Raw genomic sequence first — 14,746 nt, forward strand, 5'->3', positions numbered from 1 at the left:
AGGAGAGCTCCTAAGAGGAAAGAAGGGCAGCGCAGAGGTGCTTTTAAGTCAAGTGATCTAGACAGTGTCTGGGCAGCGACAGAAGCAAATCCCATGTGGGTAGCTCTGTCCACCATAACCACCCTATCCTTCCTCAGGATTCAGAGCATAAAAAGACGCACACCAAATCCTTTTTGCAGTAGTAGCTGGTAATGTACACTTAGGAAAAATGTACAGGGAAGAGAATAAATGCAGTTTGACTGTGTCGCCACGGGACACTTCTCCTAGCTTCTGGAGAACATCAGCATCTCCACTAAGCACATCTGTAGCAGTGATTTCCAATGAGGAAAAAATATTTCAGAGAATACAGACTTCACCCCACATACCCCAATCCACAAGGAAAAGAGTGCAACTGCTGCAGGACTTCAGCACTATCTCTTTGCAGTGCACACATCCTAGAGGCTGCCAGCACCGCTTGTGATGGGCCAACTGCTTGGTAGTCCTGAAAAAGAGCCCATGATAGACACCACAATGTCATAATACAAGTTGAGGACCAGCTTCTGATCTTATTTCCATGAGCTTTATGCTGCTGACTTTAAAGGGAACTATTCCTGATTTTCAGCAAGACACGTGAGATCAGAAGCAGTGCCTAAAAATTAACAGAAGCTGGTAACTGTGACACTAGTACATCCAAGTGAATTGTTAGCAAATGCCTTCCTAGTAGGAAATAAGGAGAGTACTGCTAGCTGTCAAGATAATCCAGAACAAAAGTCTTCCTAAATTACAGACCTCTTGACAAAGAATTACTGCAGAAGCCTGCTGCATGTGTGCTGCCCACCCTGTCTTGCTTGCTGGAATAACTTCTTGTATGAGGAGAACTCTTACATTCCTCTCTTCCTTTGCTGGCTGCTGACTGATCCTCATCTTCCATCATGTAAGAGCTCTGTTACTCAAAGGCTGCTCTGACCTGTGCCTGCTATGAGTAGCTACAGTTCACCAGAGCACTGCGACTCCTAGCAGCATCTCTCTTCTGCCGTCTATAATGTCCAAATGAGAGATTAAGCTTTAATTTTGTCTGCAAGGGGGGAAAACATGCAGCTCTCACTGTAACAGTTTGTGTTCCTGGGCAGAGGCACCAACTCCTAATTCAAATGCTCGACGGATGTGGAAACGCATATTGGCATTTCGTCTTTGTCCCCATTTATTAGCATCAGAAATCAGCACTTGTTATCGTAACGGACTAGTTAGAGCAATCTCTTCTTCTGTGTTCTCTGAGTACAGCGGATCAATGGCTAGGGCTTCAACCAGCAGTAATGTTAGCAACAACAGAAGTAAATTAGCACCTTTAGAAATATGCCTGACATACAATTAATAGACATCTTTGCAAACTGAGAGCAAGGCATACTGACAAGAGATGTGTATGAACATAAATCAGAGAGCTTCATAGACTCTCTTCTCTCATAATCCAGAAGGCCTAAATCAGATGTGGAACAGGCCACAGGAGAAAATATATTCTGCAGTCATTTTAATTACGGTGTTACGTGAGGGTTTGGTTTTCATGAAGGATTTAGGTCTTGGTCCAAGGTGGAGGATTCCGGAGCTGCCACTTCTAACACTGCTCTGAACGGAGAAGCGGTTTTTTTTGAGGGGAGAAGAGGGATGTCCAAATATCTGTGAAGTTTATGATTACTAATCCATTTGAATTAAAACAAAAGCCTAATGATGTGCTCTGGGGTTTTGTCTGCAGGAAGGAGAGTTTACTCATTGACGTGTACTCATTGTACCGGGGAAGCCGACATGGGTCGAGGGGTGGGGAAACAGCTTGGCATCCGCATTCTTTACTGGGCCCAGTGGTCAGTGTCATTAATGCTGAATTCATTATCGCTGTGAAGGATCCAGCTATCAGATATCACTGTAAAGGCTTCGGCTGGTGAAGTGACAGCTGGATCAGAGTGGCATCTAGAGGGCTGCTACATGCAGTGTGTGTGCAGGCATTTGCGTGGCAGAGCGAGGTTCCTGCTGGGGCTCTGTCTTCCCATCTACAGAGCCACCTCAATCTAAGCGGTCACAGCTGTGGTAGAGCTGCACCCTCCTGCCGTACCGGGGCCTTTCTGGTCTTCCTCCTAAGAGAATCCACTTAAACCCTATCTACATCTTCAAATAGATTCACATTTTCCCACAGAATTTCTTAAGTGGAATTTTTTCCTCATAATAATTGCATGATAATTATTTTTAAATCCTTTACATAGCATCCTAAATGCTATATAATTGGGGTGACTTCTCTCTTTAGAAGTAATTATCATATGCCAGTCAGATACCGTAAAATCAAACGGGCCAGGTTTTTGGCTGGGGTATGCATGCCATGTTATTGCTCTGTTACGAGCTGAGAACATGACCCCTGGATGACTTACGGACTTTACGCCTGTGGAGCATCTGCTTCTTAAATACATAAGCTGTTTGAAGACGACAACATCTCTTCAGAAAAGCCTGGGTTGGAGAAGTAGATCATGAAAAGGAGACTGGGAAGTATTCCTAAAGGAAGGAGATTTTAGGAGGGGCTTGAAGGGGACTTTCCCGAGTTCAGTTCACGATGGAGGAGAAGAGGAGTTTGAAGAGAATGGTGGTTCTGACAGTTATGGTTTATCTGTTGTTACCTCTGATTTCAGAGAAAGATAAACTGCATTCTTCTCACTTTGGGTAGTTGCACAGAGGGGAGGAAGGAAGAATAATGGAGACAATTGTCTTCTGCTTTAGAGATGCCATCTCTAGGAACTGTAAATGTCTGTTATTCTTAGCCTTTTTAGATGAAAAAGACCCCAAAGTGCCAGGTTTTGATGTTTCTTGGTTTTAATGGGCTTAAAATTGGGCTCTGTTTCTGATTTTACAAGGCTTGAAATGTGATGCATCTAGTAGCATATTCTCTTTCTTTTCTTCCTAAAAAAGATGTAGAGGACTCGAGAAGTCATTTAGGATGCTAACACAAGGAGACCATTTGGCACTAAAGATCAGGCCTGCCCTGCTGTCAGTTTGGCTGGAGTCCTCCCATAACATAAATGGGAACCCCAGTAATATTTACCCCTGACAAGGATTTATCCCAGAAAGTTTTAGAAGAGTTCAAAGAGCCAAGACACTTCTCAGAGAAAACCTCTCTCCTGTTCTTCAGCACCCCCACCCCACTGCAGTGACGCATGTATACCGCAGATATTAAGGAAGAGCTCTCGAAGCTCCACCTGGAAATGAGCGTTACCATCCCACCCCTCTGGTTTCTCACTTGAGGAGAGGGAGCTCTCCCAGTGAGAGCTCAGCATATCACTCTGGGCATGATGGGAGAATAAGTGTCCTGGTTATCGCGCCCACGTGAGCAAACGTCAGCACTGGGTTAGGTGTGTGCTGGGATGGCCGCCAGGACAGAGATCACTTTCCCTCTGGCAGTGAGAACAAGCTTGATCTGCCTTCCAAGGCATAATTAGATCTGAAGGAGAAGAGCCCTCCATTGGCAGGCGCTTGCAATGGGAAAACAAGAATGTGTCCTTCAGGAAAGAAGGGTCAAACCTTGCCAGGCCGTGGTGTATTTCCATAGAGGCAGAAGCGCTGCAAGTGAGGGAGGCTTACTGCCAAGGGGTCAGATGGAGACACGCTGGGGCCCTCACTCCAAAGAATCCGTGGTAGAAAAACAGGGACTCTCCAGGCCATTTCCACATCCTTTCCTTTTGCATAAGCACTGCTTCCCTTGTATGAGGAAAACAACAAACTCCTGCCCTCTAGAGACAGGAGACCTCCAGCTCTGCTGAATAAAATATTTGCCACAACCTCCTTTTGAAGCAGATGCTACAAATGCATACAGTTTTATTCTCCCCTAAGGCCCACACAACCGGCTCAGCAGCTCGTCGTGCTCTCTTCTCCCAGACCTGGAAGGCCAACTCGCAGGAGAGGCAGCTTGTCACAACCACTCTTTTTCAAGGCAGTAGTTTATTTGCAGAACTGCTGAATAAAGCAGTCACAGAAAACTTGGCAAAGGAAGATAAACCCCTCCCTTCTTCGTTACCAAAACCTGTCTAGGCAGGATGGCAAATGCTCACCCTAGTCGAGCACTTATTTCCTTTCCCTTCCCTGGCTGCCTGCATACCTCTGCAATCCACTCGCCTTCTTGTCCTTCTCTGAAAACCGGTCAGGGCAAGAGCTGCCCCCCTGGTATATAAATGACAGAGCGACTGGCACTCAGACACAAGGGGAGTACAGACGATGAGAATAACCATAGTTTTTGCACTCGCTTGCACTGATGGTAGCCCTGCTCCCGAGCAGCCCCACAGTCCACAGGTCTGTGCAGATGCAGGCGAGGAGCTGTACGGCACCTGTGCTGTTCGTGTTTGACTTGATTAGCAGAAGTTCAGTGTGGATGGAGCTTTTCAGATTACTCTGCGGAGGTTACTTGGAATTTCAAAGGTGGGAAAACAGTGTTGAAAGTCTAGCCCTGCATCTTTGCTCTCAAGTACCACGAGTCTTGGCAGAAGCACTCCTTTCAGTGCCACATAGCATATTGAGCTACCAAATCCCTTCAGTCCTGGGTTTCACAAGGTTACACCACTGGTAAACATGTACTTTGAAGATTTTGTTCGCTGTAGCAACTGTGCCGAAATGTCCATATGTCCGGTTACAAAATAAGCGTTATTAGTGGGGTGAAAAGCTGTTCTTAATAGCATTTTCTCAAAGCCGCCAGTGTCCTAAAAATACTACAGATAATACCCCTCGACTCCTCACTGCAGCGCACCAAGTATTTTAATTTACTTCTAAGCAAAGTGTGTACGAAACGGGTACCAAGCCCTGTCAGATGACAACAGGAGCATTTTATACGTGCACACTTGCTCTGCATCAGTGAATGTTTGTGCCAAACGTTTAGCAAACCACGTCAACACGAGATTTACCAGAACGCATGCCTAAATCGCAGGCACTTGAAAAAAAACAAAACCCACAACTTAGCAACTTCGTTCAACAGTAATGAACTGCTGAGTCGGGACTACATCAGATATAACACATAAATGGGTTTAAGATACCCACAGGGTTTCTTTCCACAAATTAATACTTACTGCATAATATTTATATTAAGGTAAAAGTTTGAGGCAGATGGCTGCAACTGAGCTGCATATTTTCCTGCAAGAACTACTTGTCTGACATAGCAGCAACAGGATCTTGGCCATCCATTACACATCTTATATATTTAGACAGCATCTTTAAAATACCTATTTTGAACCTATTACTGGCAGTTTTGTTGGCCTAAACTCTAAAATACAGTATTTATTTGGTGCAGAAATACAGGAACTATCTTTTAAAAGAAATTAGTCCTGTCCTCCTTTTCTGCACTTTACCCCACGTTCACTTTACTTGCCTACAGCTAAAGCAGGACCAAGGGATGAAAGGTGGCTGTGAAATCAGTCAGCTACTGAGGTACCTGTAATTGTGCTGGCACATTCTCCTCAAAGCAGTCTTTTTTTGAGGCAGATGATGCCAGTTGTCATTGTGAAACTACTGTTCTTGAAATTCAGATTATGCAACTTGTGAAAGCTGACCTACAGGACTGCTAGATTGCTTGGAAGGATCATGAGGTTCACACGCGTGTGCTAAGGAGGCTGCATGACATAAATGGGAGGATAATGAACAAGTTATATGCCTTCTGACTTATCTCAAATTACTGGCAAAAATTGCTAGAGTGAAAAAAAAATCCCTCTTAGGGTAAAAATAGCGCTGTTCATCTGTAGTTTGTTTCTTTTTATTACTTTGTTGTTACTTTAGGAGGATTTTGAGCCCATCCAGTGTTGTTCTTGGGCTTTAGAGCTTACCTCATCTCTGTCAGTGACGTTTCAGCCATCAATTAAGTAATTTTGGGGAGAAAGCCTCCTTGGGCAGCCTTAGAAATGATCCTGATGTCTGCATCAGTAGTGATGGGTTCTGTAGCAGTAACGCCAGTTCAAGATCATTCCTCTAAGAAATTCACTCCTGATTTATTCCGTGAAAAATGGTACTTCCAGCAGCGTATAGCACTGCAAGTCATCTTTTCCCAGGTGCTAAAGATTTACCACCATAGTGTGGTTCAGGGATGCCGACTGGGACTTCTTCACTTGCAACTTGCGCGGCTGCCTAATGGCACTGCATTAGGCTGGCAGTTGGTGAGCACGCAGCCACTGAAACCTGTTGTGGGTGGTCTTCTGTGGGCAATAATGCGACATACGCAAGGACAGGAAACTCTGACAACTTGTTTGACAAATGGTTTTGCTTTATATAAAATAAACATGCTGGTAGCAATGCACATCTGCAGAGATGAGGTTTGAGCACTAAGAGCTTGGCAACGGAGCACAGAGGTTTCTATTAGCAGAAGTGTAAAGCCAATTCCAAATTCTTATAATGTTCTGAGCTTCTCGGGTCTCTGAGACAAGGGATTACCTGATGGTCAGGGACAAAGAGCAAGTGTGACAAGAGATGTCAGTTTAAATCTCGGAACACTGCTTCGAGCTTAACAGGACATGGGTAGGTTAGCAACCCCTCTCCAAAGTAAACATATAAATCAGCTATCTTTAAAAAAAAAAACAAACAACAAACTTAACTTCAGTTGTATGCTCCAGGTTGTCAACGGATATTTATGAGGTGAGCGTAATATTATAACGGTTATGGCAGTGAAATACATCCCGAGCGGGGGAGCTAGTAAAGAAGCGCACGGATGTTAATGCCAGTAGAATTTTAATGCCCAGGAGATGGGGGCAAGGTGACACTAGCTCTAGTTAATGTTGCTTTTGCCGGCTACAGCTAGGGAAGATCACTGATGGCCCTTTCTGAAGGCTGTAAGACAGCGGCGTTTGGCTCCTGAGCCTGACACAAGCGTGTCGGCACAAGCTGCTGTCTTGTTCCACTCCATGGTACCAGACTCTGCTGAGGGGAAGCAGTGGGATTATTCCAGTAAGGAAACAGCCACCACTGTTCAGCTTTTGTTACAGGACTTTGAGGAAGGTGCTGCCAGTGCTGGCACCTCAGTGCCTAGTTTGAACCCCTGCCGGTTTTATTCCTTTAAAAGGCCCTTTTATTGACACAACTGCACATGAGTGCAGGTCAGGAACATGTGTAGGAGTTCATTATCCCCGGTAAGCTCTGTACTGGGAGTTAATGATTCTAAAGAGGTTTGGAAAGCAGGAAATTGCCTGTTCCCTTGCATTAGCAATGAAGAAAATTTTTACACAGTCCTGTCCTTTACTGAAACGGCTACAGGAAAGAAGCCAATACTCTCAACTTTGATTCCTTAGAGAGGCAAACTGCAGGCTGGGCCACAGGGAAAATAAGTGTAAGAAGAAATAGAATCAGGTAAACCAGATTCTCGTCTGCTGATCCAAACTGCACCAGCAGTCTCGGCAGACTGTCGTGGAGAGCTGTCGCGAGAAGACAGCTTCCTAAGGAACGACAAAGCTGGGCTAACAGGGATGCACCGATCACAGAGATGAAAGATGCTCTGATAATGCTGTGAAGACAGGGCCAACATAAATGACATTGCTAAATACGTGTCTCATGAGTGACGTTATTCTAAAACCCTCTCCTTCCTCACGGCTGTGCGGGCACCGATCAATTGGGCTGGAGGGCACGGAGCTCACGTGTGCCATATAAATGACAAATCCCAAAAGGGTATGTTCTCTTTATGGGGACACTGCAGATGGGGGTAGAAGCACACGATTCTCAGCTTCTGTAAATGACAACCCAAAAGGGTATGTTCTCTTTATGGGGACACTGCAGATGGGGGTAGAAGCACACGATTCTCAGCGGTATGTCAGTGACAGACAGTGGAGGATCTTGATCTTCCATCTTCCAATCTGGTATGTCAGTGACAGACAGTGGAGGATCTTGATCTTCCAAGGCCAAAATGAGCCAATCTTTTACGACACTGTATATTATATGGGGTAATGCAACTGTTCTGGACAAAACAGAGCTGTAAGTGCTCCTCTGGAAAATGCAGTTGTTCTTATCAGTCCTAAGTTGGATGCTGAACAATTCAGCAGTGTACAGGGAACCTTTTCCTATATATACAGTTACTCAGCACGTTAAAGAAATTAAGTCAGACGCAAGGACAAGGTATGGTTGAGCAACAAAGTACTTGAGAACAGACGGTGCAGCATAGGCTGGGTGGCTGCATATCATCACATCCCATCTCCACCCTCCTTGATTTTACAGACTGCTTCACACCTGCCTTTTCTGAATTACTGAAGAATACTACAAGCAAGGCCAAACATACCAAAGGAAACAGTAGCCAGAGACAGTCGGTTGAAGGTGGTATGTTAAAAGCTACCTCATATGACCAATGACTACCCAGCAATAGCCAGCTACTTAAATGCTAAGCGAATGATTTGAAGTCCTGTTTCAAGTTGAGGATATTCTGTCCCTTCAACTTTCTGTGTCATACTGGTTACAGTTCATAGGTAGCCTGAGCCTGTCAGCTCAGTAGCATTTGGAGGAAGGCTGTGATGAAGGATCCACAGCCTCAAAGCAGATCACATCTCACCAGGACCCTTGTGACAGCATCCAGAAGTTGACGCTGGGTTCAAGGTTTTATATAGAGAACCTGACTTCCTTTAATTGCATCCTTTTAGGCAATTACGTAACACAATAAAAGAGAGCAAACCAGAAAACATAAAGCATTTGTTATCCAACCTGTGATTAAATACTCATTTTGGAAAAGTCCTTTCCACGCAGCAAGGCCCTTAGTTTCAGAAGGTATTGATTAGTATAGTACTTCACATGTGAGTACAAAAAGCCTATCACGCAGGAAAAGAAAGAGGAACAGTTCTATTGCCAAATTTCAGCTTTGGAGGTAGTACTGTGAGGACTGCTGTCACTGTTTTGGCAAACCCAGTCCACGTTTGAGATACCAGGAACGGAGCCCATGTATCTGTATCTGTGCATTTATCTCTCCTTTGCATATATGTCATACATTAAAAAAGATGCTTCTCAAAAAGCTCTAGGCACTCCAGATAGTACTTAGTAATAGAAAAAGTTATACTCTGACACGACTCAAGGCAATAAAACTCTCCCCAGCCAAGCAGGCAGCTATGGCATTGGCATTCCGCTCCCCACCAGCCCGTGCCCACCCTGCAGTTCAGTTCTACCTAATACTATGATGCGGGGGAAAGCGAGGATGAAGAGCTTTCCTAGCCCGCGATGTCAGTAAGGGACTTGTGCGTTCAACTCAACAAACACAATGCATACAACTTCTGTGATGGCCAGTTATCATCCCGCTACTCATTCTAAATCTACTATTAGACCTTTGTTGCCTTTCATCTATTTCAGTTTGGAAAGATCTAGCAAAATTTATTAGTCATCTCCAGGAGAGCGCTGCCTCTCATTCTCACCCCTGCGTATTTTGAAACTCGTTTTGCTGAGCAGTGTGTCTTCTGGCTGTGTTACTTGAGGGGAAGAAAAAACCCCACCTCAATAGACAGTTTTAAGTGGCTGACCAGGACAAAGTTTTATGGCAGTACACGTTTGCAGCTTGTAGCGGAAAGAGCAGAAAGTCTGTAGTTCAGTTTGAAAAAAACGTGGCAGAGAAGCAAAAACCTATTTACTCTCTAGATCACGCAGGAGCTACATGGTGAATACAGGGAAGGCCAGCTCTGGCCGTGCGGGAAGCGGGCTCAGCTCCAGCGGAGCCTGTGCAGTTTCCCCAGCTGCCTCCATCGAAGAGCCCAGTGTTACATTATAGATCACTGGAAGGCGGTGCACATGAGCTCACACATGCACACATACAAATTAAAGTGCTTTTTGTTCCTATCTAGCCAACATCAACAGCTGAGTTCCAGGCTTATATCAGGGTGCAGTCCAAAAGGTATCCTCCTCCACATGCCCAGTGCACTGTTCCAGCAGAGCCGTACAGGCTCGCAGAAGGTCACACTGGAGGAGGAAACACAGCTGTTTCTGCAGGCACCTCTTGGTGCCTTTTTTTTGGGGCATTGCCATGTGAGGCTCTAATCTGCAGTTCAGTGTGAGCATCCACTTCCCTTGAGATTGTGTGCCCTGCAAGGACTTCATCTTGGTTGCCCCATAGCTTAAATTCAGTAAGATACTCAGCAATTTAAGAAGTGGCTTTGATGTAATATAAAAGTATTCCTTCTTAGGTAAAAAACCTTGCTGTAGAGTTTTTTCCTCCTTTTTTTTTTTTTTTTTTTGTTAAATCCCTGCCTTTTTCTTCTCCTGCAGTACCTGTGGTGCATCTTCAAGAGTTAAGGGTGGGTTTTTTTCCTGTTGAATCTGGTACATGGAGACAACTCCCATATTCCACACGAAGATCACAGAATGCTTGCGTAACTCATTTTTTCAATTACTCTAGTCCTAAACCACTAATTTAGTTCAATTTTATACTGACTACATGTTGGTATTGTTAAGGTTTATGATCCAGTAATTTACAAGGCATGATACATCTGATTTCAAATTGGTTGTATTGATTGTTTAATTGAGTATGGGGACATGATTTTAACATTAACTCTCCAAACTGGTGGATCATAGCAATGCTGCTAGGATGGTAATTCACTGGTATAATTAGTTACATAGTTAAAACAAGCATGTTTTAATTGTGAAGGCCAAAAATAGACTGATGAGTCTACTGTTTGGTAAACAGTGCTTCTATTTAGGTAAATAGTCCTTTTCGTAAAGTTCAGATTAATCAGAAGAAAAATTTAATATTCTGTTTCTAAAAGCTGGTCTTAATGATGAAACAGATATCGCTACATAGGAGGTTTTAAATTCATTTAGAGGAACGACTTACACAAGTATGCATCTTTTTCTCAAACCCAACTGGCACAAAGACAGTGGTATTGGTTACATCACATACAACCCGGTTTTCTAGTTCATGAAAACCTACAGTTCATATTGGTTTGATCTGGAGTGGTAAATTCTTAACAATTGAAAATTAGTCTTTTATCTTCTGCCTACTTCAGTTCGCCAACTCCAGAATGTGAATGGTTTAAAATCTCAAACTACTTACAGTGTATTTGTTATTATCTATTATTGTCTGATATTGACAGTGTTTTGATAGCTGGTATTTCTTAGGTGCTTTGAGATTAAAGGTCCAGTTAATGGTGTTTTGTCTGCCTGTTGGATGGCTTACATGATCAGGCGTCTGGCTGACCAAACAATTCCTTCTTTTTCTCCTTCCTTCCCCATGAGTCCTCGAATTAGGGACGTTGAGGGCAGAGACCATGGGAGATGAGTGGGGAACCATAATGGTAACTGCTCATTAAAGGATCTTCTCTGTCCCTGCTATGTCTGGAACCACTCGTCCTGGAAGGAAAAACCCTCTAGGCCAGCATTTAGGGGAAAGAGTTATGTACATGAAATAAACTGTGGCAAACTGACCAGGAGAGAGGCTTGCTGATATACATGTATCTATTTTTGCTAAAAAATAATAATATGAAAGGTATATATGGTAATTGTGTAAGTTGGACTTAAATTGCAAGCACAGTGAGAGCTCAAAGCCCTTTATGTTGGCTTGAAAGCTACTTCTTAATGCATTTCATTCGTAGGTATTGTGAGGCCAGGCACCTTGTCACATCCCATTGCCTAAACGTAAAAGCTGTTCTCTGCTATGCCAACGTGCGGTATTTGCTGTTCTGTTAATGACACTACAGTGTTCCTGACCTTCTCATTAATTAGCACTTTCAGTGTATTTTCCAACATCCTGATTTCAGCTCTGTCCTCTGCGAGCATCACATTGTACGCAAAAAATGGCTTCTTATACAGAAGGCTTTGTTTTCATTTGAAATCTCTCATCCTCCAGTTTTCTTAAATAAGAAAAGGTAGTCAAAGTTGCCAGTACAGAAATTCACAGAAGTAATAGCAGTATCTGATCATACATCAAATATACTTACTAACTTAATGCCTATGGGTAGGTTCATAGTGGAAGTCACTCTACCTCAGGTAGAAAGGAAAAAAAGAAGTATCACAGGAGCGTCTTCCAAAACCCTTCCAACCCTTACTAGAGGCTGGCAGAGAAGACGTGTTTAGAACAGAACAGCAGTTTTTTTTCTTAATTCTAGTGAAAGCTATGCCCTGTAATTCCCCAGATATCACCTCTAAATTTTATTTTAAGGCTTCACAGTTTCCAAATTTATTTTGGAACAGGTTTATGTTCCCTTTCCTCCTCCATTCCCCCCTCATATTGTTCAAAAATCATCTACCACTCATGGTCAGCCTTTAGAAGCCGATGGACACTCCAGAATTGCAGGGCACTTACGAGAAGGCACCTGGCCAGCGGAGCAGGGCCCAGCGCTACAGACCTGCCATGTCCCCCCTTGCCCCGGAGCAGCCAGGACAGAGCAGCGGGAGCAGCTCTAACCGCAGAGCGGTTCAGCCTTCACTGCTGGTGCAGCTCACAGTGGATTTGTAGCGACAGTTACATTCATGCTACCTGTTAGGATCCCAGCGAAGGCAGAGATAGAAACCCGTGCTGTCTTTGGTAAAAAGATTTCAAGGTGGAAGTTCTCCCCAATTTTCTACACATGGCTCTTCAACTGGAAATCCTTCCTAGGGCCACAGAACACCGTCTTGCCTAGAACTAAGGGGCTAGTTTGCCCCTTTAACAACATATGTTATATAGTTCATTAATGCCATTCTCAAGAGCTAAAAACAGTCTCAGCCCCTCTTAATGCACTGCACTTACTGACTTCATGCAGTCAGACCTTGAAGAACTTATTTTTGATTCCAGTGATTATTTCAGACCTCAGGTAAAGCATTGAGCCACTAAAACGCCTTCTAAATGCAAACTGAATGCAAACACCAAAATGAATAATAGTCATATCATTTGCCCAAAATTCATATAAATTCATGCACTGGTAACTATCTTTAAAGAACGGTGAGAAAGTTACAAACAAAAGCAGAAATTTTGTATCGATGTTATATTAATTACATCCGCTAGGAACTACTGCAATTCCCCCATTACCTGTTCTCTGCTAATGTTTTGCAGAGTCTTGTTCCATTGTGGCATTAACTTGGATGTAAACATCCTTGCTGTCAGTGTTTATTTAACATTAGCTCTGTCCTCAGAAGTGCTCAAGTTGCAGAGCATTTCTGGATTTTATGCTCCAGAAATACTTCGCTTCTACCACAGAATTCATTTTGATATGCTTAATTTTAAAAAAAACCAACAACAAACAAAACAAGCAAATGGAAAGGCGCATAAAGATATCCAGACCTATTATACTTTGCCTTTAAAGGAATCTTTTTGCACTCCTGGTTGATCTCTCTGCATCTCTTCTGCATTTACAATACAGATGGTAGCAGCCAGAAGTTACTACAATTACTGTACCCACCTATTCACCAGTTTTATATTTATTATACAGTTGACAGAAGTAGAATCATTAGAAGAGTATTAGGGGGGAAAAAAAAAAATCCCTTGATCAGAACACTGCCCCTTTCGTGCCAGTCAAGGGCAGGTGAGACTTGCCTGAGTAATGCCAAATAACACTGTGTGCAACCACCCTCCCTGTTCACCGGTAGAACACTTAGATCAAAATAAATAAATGAAAGGAATATGAATTTCAGCCCTAATTTCATTTGATAATTCCATAATCTCCTAGGTTTAAGAAGAAAGCAGTAATTTTCCCCCACCCATGCATCTTTAAAAAGAAATAAGGATTCAAAGCGTAAGCACAGCTGCCTGTTCAAAAACTAGCACAGTTTACTTGGCATCATCTTTTACAGTTCTCTTATAAATTACTTCATAGACACGGCAATTTCAAAGTCCTCAGGTAGGAATTGAAGGAGACAGAGAAAAGAAAACACACTCAGCTTTTTTCCTTTTGAGGAGACTTTCATGTAAAGTCCCTCTAAATTCTGTGAAACCTGCACCCCTATATACCTTTCAAGATCTCCCCCACAGTCCGGAGATAGGCACTGAGAACAGGCTACTGCAGACCCAGATGCAGTCCCCGGCTGAGGGGAACCTTACGGACCACCCGGTGCGGGATTTTATGTTGCAGGGCCCACTCGAATGGAAAGACTTTGTAGTTAATGAAGAACTTCATGCCAAAAACATGCAATACCGGCTGGCATTCACTAATCGTACCACATGCGTTTTCATACAAGTACTTAATACTTCCATATCATACCCCTGGAGAAGTACTTTCTTCGGGTGGAGAAGTCCTGAACAAAGGCTTGCTAGAAGCTGGCTTTTTCCATCACAGAAAGGAAAGGTATTGCTGCTGTGCCCAGAAGAGCTGTTTAAAGAGAGGAGCTGTTCTGTTGAGAGTACACCCTACTTCAAAAACCGATGATCAATTTGGAGTTTGGACATTTAAATAAGCTCTAAGAGGTGGCTGGCAGTTTTTAGTGCTTATTCCAAATTAATAAAAAGGGGTCACGATTTTTGGTAGTGGATTTGTTTCATTCAGCTACACCAAAAGCTGTCAAGATTACTCTGGGCCCATTTATGGGAGAATGGTATTTACTCGGGTATGATACCAAGAGAAACCGCTTTTCCTTTTGGTACACAGCGGTTTCAAAGCACATAAGAACAGAGTTTATAGATGCAGAGCTCGGGTAATTGCTAATAAAATACAGTTTCAAATCAGCAGCAGCTCTGCTTACTAACAGTCACATTTATCTGCGCTGCACTGCGTGAGGGTTTGGCTTGGGGGAGATCTGTGGGGAGTATCTGTCTTTGCCATGATCTTCCTTTACCATGTTTAGATAGGTTTGGGTTTGCTCACTACAGTTACCGAGAATTTGTAAATTATCCTCACAAAAGACC

The 14,746-nt window shown here is 43.4% G+C and overlaps 1 protein-coding gene across 2 annotated transcripts in view; it reads left to right on the plus strand.

Annotated features, from left to right (window-relative positions):
* The window catches only part of ANTXR2 (anthrax toxin receptor 2), a 126,080-nt gene that overhangs the window by 109,170 nt on the left and 2,164 nt on the right, over nucleotides 1-14,746 (plus strand). The window lies entirely within an intron of this gene.

The sequence above is a fragment of the Aptenodytes forsteri genome, unplaced genomic scaffold (assembly GCF_000699145.1).
Source record: "Aptenodytes forsteri isolate BGI_AS27 unplaced genomic scaffold, ASM69914v1 Scaffold467, whole genome shotgun sequence".
Lineage (NCBI taxonomy): Eukaryota > Metazoa > Chordata > Aves > Sphenisciformes > Spheniscidae > Aptenodytes > Aptenodytes forsteri.